The following is a 10,223-nucleotide window of genomic DNA, read 5'->3' as shown; positions in this document are numbered from 1 at the left end:
TTATGTGCACTGAATATCTGTTCTGTTACAGGTTTAAACAAGTTTCTGATCACTTAAACCAGTTTATGTGTAATGTCTGTCCCTAGCCATGGAATCAACCTGGCTTTGCCAGGTTGTGGGCTACAGGCTGGGTATGTATCTTTTAGGGGGGTTATGAGGGCAAACAAAATAGGTTGACTCACTTGCTCCCAGGCAAGACACGGAAATTCAATTAGGAATGTAGTAACCATAGAGCCTTCAGTGACAGAGAAGACCTGTATTCTAGTGTAACAAACAAGCACCAAATGACTTTGATGAATACCTCTCAAGTCCTCTTCAGATACCTTAGAAAAAAAATAAAAAGGGCATGTGACCAATTACTTCCCCCCTTCTTTTCTCTGCAAAACACCTGTAATGCTCTGGAATGTGAAAGATAATGACATTAATGAAAGAAAGTGCTATGTGAAAAGTCTTTCCTCTGCAATTACGTCCTTTCCTAGTAATGTGTTTTTATGAGAACTAATCCCCAGGAAGTTCAAGGGGTCAGGAGCCCAAGAACTGTATTTTTAATTAAATGCCCCAAGGACAGTTCTGCAAGTCGCATTTATGGGTTTCAGTAAAACCTGAGGAATATCTTCAGCCAACGAGTTGGAGTTGTGAATAGATGGTCATTTATACAGGCCTGAACCTGTTGTGAAGCAATGAGGTCATAAATTGGGACACACAGAGCTTGGTTTTCCATCTGTGTAAAATGAGAAAGGGGGTTTTCTATAAAGACAAGTATAAAGTGAGAGTTAAAATATGCTGTTAGGTAGACAGAGATGTGCCTAGCTCAAAATTTATAAGGGAAGCTGATCAAAAGGCTCGGACAGCTCATGTCTTCAGAGAAAAAAATGGGTATGGAGGGCATTTGGGAATCCTGGCAGAGCCTGTTCCCAGGGGCACTCTCACAGAATTTAGCATATTCCTAATCTCCAGAGACATAGGTCACACTATGCTCTGAAGGACTGAGTGTCTAGAAGTGTCGTCAAACTGATATTCCTCACTACAGAGCTTTCCAATGACAAGAACAGAATTTTATTGGCTAGGGATCATGATGTGGTTGTTTTATACTTCTATCTCATTTCAAAATTTTTACTACATTATAAAGGTATGTTCATTCAGCGTTGTCTTGAGACACTTCTAATCAGAGTATGTCCAACAGAGATGGAGCTGTCTGAGTCCATTAGTTGTGCAGGCAGGAGACGATTTGTAAAACAAGCTTCAGAGCATTGCAAAACCTTTGGCTTTTTCCAACACAAATAGAGGGACTTTATTACAGAAGTGTCACATGGAAGTATCATGCTATAGCACTTTATGCTGTGTTGTATGAACGGGTCCCAAACAGACTCAGTATTTGATCAAGGTACATGGAAGACTATCTAACAGAATAATTCCTGTACTTGTTAGCATTTGAAATGAACTCAGCAGTTGGAAAAATAAGGTATGCTATGATCAGTTAAATTAGCATTGTCATGCCAAGCTGCAAGTGCCAACCCTCAAAACTCATGCGTCCATTGTGCATGGTACAAAGGACATACTGGGATATGGGGACAATAAATGGACTCAACAGTAAATGAAAGAAACAGTAAGTTAAGCCTGGAAACTGCATTTCACATGGAAATTAATTTGTAAAAATTGTGTTTCATAGATTCATAGATGTTAGGGTTGGAAGGGACCTCCAGTAGGTCATTGAATCTGCCCCCCTGCCCTGGGGCAGGAAAGAGTGCTGGGATCAGACAACCCCAGCTAGGTGCTTGTCCAGTCTCTTCTTGAAGACCCCCAGCATGGGGAGAGTACCACCTCCCTTGGAAGCCCATTCTAGATTCAGGCAATCCTTACTGTGAAGAAGTTTTTTCTAATGTCCAACCTAATTCTGCTGTCCATCAATCTGTGGCTATTGTTCCTAGTTACTCCAAGGGGTGCCCTAGTAAATAGAGCATCTCCTATTCCCTGCTACCCTCACCTGATGAATTTATAGGAAGCCACAAGATCACCTCTCAGCCTTCTCTTGAGAAGGCTGAAGAGATCTAGGTCCCTCAGTCTCTCCTTGTAGGGTCCTGCCTGCAGGCCTCTGATCATACGAGTGGCCCTCCTCTGAACCCTCTCAAGATTCTCTGCATCCCTCTTGAAGTGCGGCGCCCAAAACTGGATGCATTACTCCAACTGTGGCCTGACCAGTGCTGCATAGAGGGGAAGCATCACCTTCCTGGACCTGTTTGTCATGCATCTGCTAATGCAGGATAAAGTACGGTTAGCCTTGTTGATCACTTCGCCACATTGACAACTCATGTTCATCTTGGAGTCAGCTATGACTCCAAGACCCCTTTCTGCTGCTGTGCTGCTGAGAAGGTCCTCCCCCAGCTTTTAAGTGTGTTGGTGGTTCTTTTTGCCCAAGTGCAGCAATTTGCATCCTATTTTGTTCTGCCCATTTTTCCAACCTGTCCAGATCTGCCTGGATTCGTTCCCTACCTTCTGCTGTGTTAACTCTGCCCCATAATTTGATATCAGCTGTGAACTTGGACAGGGAGCTCTCTACACCCTTGTCCAAGTCACTGATGAAGCCATTGAATAGCACCAGTTCAAGGACCAAGCCTTGCGGGACTCCACTGCCCACATCTTTCCAGGTTGATATCGACCCATCCACCATCCACATTCTGGGTGCAACCCCTAAGCCAATTTGCCACCCACCTGACCATGTAATCATCTACATCACAGCCTGTCAGTTTATTTACGAGAACAGAATGAGATACTGTATCAAAGGGCTTCTTAAAGTCTAGGTAGATGACATCTACCTCGACTCCTGTGTCTAAGGATTTTGTGACCTGGTCATAAAAAAAAACAAGGTCAGTCAGGCAGGATCTACCTGCAATGAATCTGTGCTGATTTCCTTTCAGCATTATTTCCTCTGCTGGGCTCCCACAAATGTGATCCTTAATGATTTTTTCCAGAGTTTTTCCAAGGATAGAGGTGAGACTAACTGGTCTATAGTTTCCTGGTTTGTCCCTCCTCCTCTTCTTGAAAATAGGGACCACATTGGCCTTTTTCCAATCCTCTGGGACCTGACTGGAGCAACATAAGTGCTCGAACAGCTGTGCCAGCAGCTCTTGCTATGACACTGGCCAATTCCTTCAGCACCCTTGGATGAAGTTCATCAGGGCCCACTGATTTGAACACATCCAGCATTGTTTTAAATGGAGTTTGATACCAATGTGCTTAAATAAAATGCTCTCCAAAATAGAAATAATAATTTGTTCTCATCTTTCATTGGAGGATTGCAGCACACTTCACAAATATTGATGAAATATTTTTCACATTAGCTTGTGAATTAGGAAGGTGGAAAAATTTTGTGGGTTTATTATCCACTAACCATGGGGTAAACACATAGAACAAAGCAGTAGGGCAAAATGAGGCAGTAAAGTAGTGAAATAACTTTTGCTCAGGTCACCTAGGAAACCTTTGGCCAAATTAGGAATAGGAATAAAAGTATGATTACTTGATTATCTGGCCTGTGCTCCAGCTGCCAATCGACCTTTCTTGAAAGTACCCTGTAAACATAACAGGATTAGAAACCAAGAAACTCCCTAGCGTGGATGTGCTGGTGCAGTTTCAGCAAACTTTAGCTGCTAATAATAAACAAGCACAAAATTCCATTTCTCTTGGTGTTTCACATTAGGCCATCAATTTATACCATCTGATTACAGTGTGTGGATTAATCAAATCTGCTTACCTGTTATGAAACGTGAATAAATGTTTCTGATAACCAATTGGCATTTAATTACACTAAGACTGATGAGGTGCTGGGAGGAGGAAGGGTAAGGTCCCAAACCTGCCCCCATTTCCAGCTCCAGGCCTGGCCCTATGCTCCTGAACCAGTGGAACTACAAGGACTCCCCAGGGACATGTAAGGAAGCATGAGGGACACTGTGTTCAGAGTGTTTGTTGTTTTCTATGTGATCTATATTTTCTTTTGCTTTATTTTTTAATAAACAGCAATGGTGTTGAAGCCTATTGCCTGCCCCTGAAGAGGTAAATGGTGATTTCAGAGTGCCCACAAAGTCAGAGTTCTGGGAGAGTTGGTGTTTAAACTTCTGGAGTGCTCTGGAGCTCAACACTGGCCCAGAGCAGTTGGCCTGCACTGCTCCATTTCCAAAAGGGGGTAACAGTCCTGGGCCAGAAAATGTGCTAAGCCAAAGGAAGAAATTGTGCATCAGCCTACTGGAATCCAAGGAAACATTGAGCATATGGGCCCAGCGAATGGGGACCAAACACTCCCCAGGGGTGTGTGTGTGTCAGAGGCAGCTAAACCAGATCTTGTTTATTTTGTAGGTCCAGCTAGGCTAGGGTGGTGTCTCCAGCTAGTGACTGGTTCCAGGACTTATGTGGCATGGCATATGAAAGCTCCAATAATTCACTGGAGCTGTAGGATTAATAAGCGTTGTTTCCTTGTGGCTAGATCAGTCATTTTTCATAATTCTTTCATTCCTTTTGTTATTTGTCGCCTTACTGAGGACCTGTGGGAAGAATGATTTCTGGGCAGGTGATATTCCAGGCTACCCTATCCATTGAAAGGTGGACCTATAATTTCTTCTCAATCCAAAAACATAGTGGACAACAGCAAAGATCTCTCGCTGCAGAGTCCAGTGTAAGGGCTGAGGAACTGAGAGCTATTTCAGGACAACTTCAGCCTGTTCCTTGGGTCTAGTGGCAGCACCGTGTGGAGAAACTCGATTCCAGGAATCCCCCATGGATAGGTTTGTGACGTTGCATCTAACAGAAGGGACAGTTTCCACTCAGAAATGCAGTAGCTTCAGTAAGCTGAGATATAGGACTTCTCAGATATACTGACAAATAGAGGGATTCTAAAAGGCTGCAAAACAAAAGGAATTATTTTGTTTTGTATAAACTGTACAGCATTTTACAGTAAATTCTTCTTTATAATTAGCCTTTACTATCTACTTTCCTACAGTCATGACATCAGGCTTATGGAGAAATAGAGTATAGCCACACATAAAACTTACCACAGATTATAAGAAAGCGAGATGTTGCTGTATGTCAGCTGCCTGGTGGTAACTGCCTCGTGCACACTCTTGTCCCATCATAAATAGAAAGGGACCCACAGAAGCTTTGCCCTCATTCATTGAGCCCAATCCTGACACCCTTACACTAACAAAGGCTTCCCATTGGTGCTTTGACAGAGCAAAGACTGTAGGATTGCATGCCAAATAGTCACCTTCCCCATCTTGTCTTGTGAAATGCACATATGTACAATTGCCATTACTGGTCTTCCAAGATGCACAGCTCAGCATATTCTGAAGTGGAGGACAAGCACAAGCCCTAAATATTGTCACTGGTTCTGAGAATACGAGGGAAGGGTAAATAGAGCCTTCAGAAATCTCCCTGTCTTTTCACCCTTCTTCCCTAAGCCTTTAAAATAATGTGTTAGAACTTCCTTTGTGTTCATAAGCTTGACAAGGCAGCTCAGTATTTCCACAGTATCAAGTGTTTGATGAGGCATGCACTATTTGGAATCCAAATGAAAATGAGAAAGTAATGCCTTTTGCCCAGGAAGTCTGAATCAGTTTTGAATGTCCATATTTAAGGAGAAAATGTGCAGGGATACAGTATGCACAAGTAGAGGCAATCAAGTGGGCTTATAACCCTGATTGGTGCTATGTTGTGAGGAAATAAATTCCCTATTGGGCATGGGTATAGCCAGTGGAGCCATGGCAGACCTTCCTGTCTGTTCATCTGCCAACTGCTTCAGCTTCAATCTTCTGCCTCCCCAGCCAGGAAATACCAAGCTTCAAAACATTATGTCAGAATAGTCAAACATGCTCACAAGTAGCAGATCCATTAAAAGAGTATTTTATAAAGCTCATTCACATTGGCTGTAACAGCTAAGACATTCAATAACTGGTAAGGCAAGGCTGTTATTTAACATCAACATTGAAATGTGCATTTATCAATAAATGTTATAGCTTTACAAGCATAAGCATTTAAAAGACTGGGAATAAAAAGTGAAGAGGAACAGGATAAATATTTTAAATAGTTTCCATTCATCTTTAATAAACATACACCAATAAAACCAAGTTCAGTGCTGCTCCAGAATACCTGTCTGCGTGTATAGGTACTCATATCTCCATCTTTGTTTTGTATGACATGTTCACATACTGTTTCTCAAAAAGGACAATATTAACAAACATTTTTTCTAGAACCCTGGATATATGGTTTTGACATCTAAAAGTAATCCTAGCTTGCCTCTGAAATTATACAGCACAGGAGCCTACTGTTCCTCTTTGACAAACTTTAGTATGTTTAACCTGGCTTAACCTACCAAAATGACTCTTCTTTTACTATCAGATAGTTGAATTGCTGCTGAAACATGGCTGCACAAGAGAAGGCCGTGAAAATGTGTTAGCATAACGTAAGCCTTACTAACTGGCAGAAATCATGTGATACTGTTGGGGTGATGTTGTAGTCATGATGGTCCAGGAAAAATATGAGAGCCAAGGATTTCTGTGGGTGATATCTTAGCAAACTTTTGGACATTTCTTGTCCATTGGACATTTCTGGATTTTGCAAAATAGTGGAAGAGTTATAGCTCTTGCATCAGTTGCTGCAGCTGAGGTCAATGGGGACTCTTGCTGCTTTGCAACAAAGGCAGTGCTATCTGGAAGTAGAAGCATGAGCTTGAGAAGTGGGAGACCCTGATTTCTTACCATTACTTTACTATACACCCTCCAGCCATCCACTTTTCTGGCCCAGTTCCCTACCTGTTAAAGGGGAATAATGATGATGTTTTGCCTTCTCCCACTGGAATTATAGAGGTAAGGCTGTGAATGTTTATGAGGTAAGATAATAATAGACAGTAAGATAGTAATAAATGGTTTCTTTTAAACCTTGTCTTTATGGGTAAAAGAAATTGCCCAGTATTAATGTGCAGTTCAGCTCAGTTACTTCTTTAATCTCCTGCAGTAGTGCACAGCTGAAATCCTTTACCAAGTCAGAAGGCCAGGGGTCAATCCCACTAGTCTAGTAGAATTTGTGCTGCACATATATTGTAAAAATAATGGAATGTGGAACCAAATTAAAGAGCACTTGCATTATATCTTTGCTGAGAAGTAGGGAGGCTACCCAGTCTTATATGTGCACAGTAGAAAGTGTAACTGAGTGAAAAGTAAATTAACAGTGCCTACCGTAGCACATTTGAATTAAAACCTCAATAGAACAATGGTCTAGAAATATGCCCACATTATTATAAGTGGCAGCACCCAGGGTTCTGCACATTACTTTTCCATAGTGCCCTTCTTGGAGGCTGTTCCTGAGTTTCTGCAAGAAAACAGGAAATCTCTGCAGATTACACTCCCTTGTGTGCACACAGTCTCCCTTTCTCTGTGCTTTATTCCCTCATTTCCCTCCCCACAACTAACCCCCCATATTTTTATTGTAAGTACTTTTAAAATGCAGACGGTGCTTCCAGTTACCTGTATGGTATTATTTTCTACAGGTACAAAAGTGAAAGGTACTATGCACATTCACTATAAAACATGGCACCAAGCGATTTCCAAGCTTATTATGTCTCACTGACTGTATCAGGTTTGCTTCATATTCCCATTGATTTGAAGTTGACAGGACTTGAAATCAATGGAACTACTTAAAGACTTGAAGTTAGGTATGTAGGTATGTGCTTTACTAGTCCAGGGCATAAGTTTTTTCATTGCTGATTGTTGATTTACTTGTGAGCAATGTAAATTGTGGGCAATCCTCTTTCTTCTCCTTGCTGTTTTAGCTCTTCAGGGTGAAAATAAATAAAAGCAGTAAAAGCCCACTTCTGGCACACATAAGGTAGATATAGTGAGCAAGGAAGTGTCATTTTCATACTCATTTTTTCAACAAGAATGAGTGTACATATATATATAAAACATGTAGCTCATTTCAATATTTTTTTCCTTCTTCACAATTCTGCATTGCCTTGTTCAGTACTAAGGTGATGACAGCTGTGTTGGTTAAGTCCGCTCTACTCGTTTTGAGAAAGATTTGTGGTTTTGACAGTGGTATTCAGCAATAGCTATAGTTCTCTGTTATGTGTGCTTAGAGGCCACCAATATGGTAATTACACTGAGCTACTTTCAGAGGGATTCCTTTAACCTCACATCCATCTGTTATCTACCTTCTGACTTTTATTCTGTTCCTTAGTTTCATGTGAGTTCTGATGTTCATTTTAACTAAGTTGAGCTGGGGAAAAAGAGTTGTATTTACTAACTGTGAAATAGAAAAAATTCCTTGTTAAAATATGCTCTAGAATGTAACTATGGTGAAACGGACAGGTTTCAATGAAACCGAAATGGCAACATTCCCTTCAGCTGACATGCATCTCCACTTCTTAGACACTGCTGGGCAAGCAGGTGGAAGTTCGGGTTGCTCAGGAAGTGTGTACTTGTATGATTAAAGTAAGATGCTGATCTGCTCCAGCAGCTGAGTCTCCCTATTGGCCAATAACCACTCAAGATTTCTTTAAAAGGTTGCTCTTCCCTCTCATATTTTTAAATGTGCTCAAATCTACCTGAATATGATGGAGTATATGAATGATGATAATGTAACTGGCAGATTTCAATTGGAGTGAGGTATCTAAATCTGGACCTTTGCTCCCTAACTATCCTGATCATCACTTCTCAACTTGATGGATTTTCTAACTCATACATCACAGAAGGAAGCATCTAGGTCATCTAATGCAACCTGTATGGGGTCTCTAAGAGGGCAGACAGCTTTTTACTAAAACATCATAGCAGCTCTATCTTTGAAGTTGCCGTATGACTGGACTTCAAATTAGTGCGCTACTGTGTTTAGGCAGACTCTTTCTTCCTATTTCATTTGGCCAGACTATTCTATCTAAAAACGGCTGGTGTGAATGTGGAAGAGAAGAATGAGTACAATCAGAAAAGACAATGGACGTTTTGCTGAAGGAAAGCGTGTGCCTTCCCACGCCCATAAGAATTGCAAGTGTTGTCTGGGTTGCTTTAGTCTGATCTAGCTCCATCTGGTGTCAAACCAAAGTAAAGAAATCAAGCATTTGCAGTGTTATCCACAGGCAGAGTACTAGAGTATTTTTCCTTTCTTTTCCTCACTAGGCTTGAAGGAAAGACAGCATTGCAGCCAAGGTTCCTTTTCCTTGAAAATGTTGTAATACATTCTTTACGTTCAGAGTCACGTAACCAGAGGATGCTAATTCAACTCTTTTTTTGAGCAGAGGCTGACATTACCTCCTCCAGAACCAACTGTGCTCAGTGTGAAAACAAGAGGAATTTGCCACTGACTTCAGTGGGGATTTGCATGCTAAATATTAGCCATTTTGTAGCTTAGTATAGTTAATACAGGCAACTGACATTTCCAGGTAAGTACTGATAAACCTCTGACTCTTGCACCAATTATCAAGAAGGAACAGCCCCTGTTTGTTTAGCACTGCATTCTGACAATTCCAAAATAAACTGTAAATTCTATATTTGAAACTAATGGTTAAAAATCAGCAGTCATGAGCCTTGAATATAACATGAAGCATGATTATACTCTGAAAAGGGATGAGGTTAAAAATGGCACTCTCCTAAATCATCAGATCTTCTTCCTGTGCATGTTTGGAGTCACATCTGCTTCTTGCAAGAGGCCACATAAGTGTTTCCTGTTCATTCCTCTGTTATTTCAAAGAACCAGCACTACTTAAGGAAGCAGGATTCTCTTTTGCCTTATGTGTCACCAACAGCATTGTTGAATTTCCAACTGCAGGTCCAGTCCTGTGCTCAGTGACTCTTCTGTAACTGCACTGAAGACAGTGAGCGATTCACAGGTGTCACCCTGGGAAGATTCTGCTAAGTGGACTTGTTCATACTGGTCTTTATTCACAGGGTCAGAAAATGCAGCTTGGCAAAGATAATGATCACCACTTTCTTCCAGCACTGAATAAGGAGCTTTATGAGACTACAGCATTTTTACCCTTTGCGCTGTTGTCTGCTCCCTTTGCTTCATGACAACATCTGTCTGAGACCTTCCCCTCTTGCCAGGTTTCCCACTTTGTATGTGAGGAAATTGTGCAAGTATTCTCACAGATGCCAGGCTGTAGGTGCCACCATCCTGATATTTGCAGCATAGTCTAAAATGAGGAGATCGGCTTATCTGTCTGGGAGATTTCAAATACGAATCCATAGTGTTAA

The sequence above is a fragment of the Alligator mississippiensis genome, chromosome 5, assembly GCF_030867095.1.
Source record: "Alligator mississippiensis isolate rAllMis1 chromosome 5, rAllMis1, whole genome shotgun sequence".
NCBI classification, from domain to species: Eukaryota; Metazoa; Chordata; order Crocodylia; family Alligatoridae; genus Alligator; species Alligator mississippiensis.
The sequence above is the reverse complement of the archived record's forward strand: the minus strand, read 5'-3'. Positions refer to the sequence as shown.